The sequence below is a fragment of the Plasmopara halstedii genome (genome assembly GCF_900000015.1).
Source record: "Plasmopara halstedii genome assembly, contig: Scaffold_484, whole genome shotgun sequence".
Lineage (NCBI taxonomy): Eukaryota > Oomycota > Peronosporomycetes > Peronosporales > Peronosporaceae > Plasmopara > Plasmopara halstedii.
Genome location: NW_020187404.1, coordinates 308,651 through 309,154, shown reverse-complemented (window position 1 = coordinate 309,154; position 504 = coordinate 308,651).

The following is a 504-nucleotide window of genomic DNA, read 5'->3' as shown; positions in this document are numbered from 1 at the left end:
GCTTGCTCATGTTACAACTGTAACGTCGTCTGTGACGGATTTGATCCGCATCGCGTATACGGATGATGGGATGTCTACGGGCTCGGGAGCAAGGAGTTTGGAGACTCGGACAAGAAATTGTCACCAAGACTGCGTACACGATTGCACCGATTCAACGGATACACCACGAATTGTGGTTCCTCATGATAAGGAACAGAAAAATCGCATCCTCTATGAGGCTCACGACACGCCACTCAGTGGTCATCTTGGACGTGAGAAAACGTACAGCTCTGTAGGTCACCACTGTTGGTGACCCTAGCTGTAGAAATGGACGAGCACCTATGTGCGCACGTGTGAGACGTGCCAACGCGTGAAACCCTCTACAAATGCAGCTGCACCACTGGTCAGCTTCCCGGTATCTACTGGTCCATGAGTTTGGACTTTGCGTTTGGCCTGCCAAAAGATTCGGCGGGCAACTCGGGTGTCGTGGTATTTGTCAACTGGTTGCGCAAGATGGCTCATTTG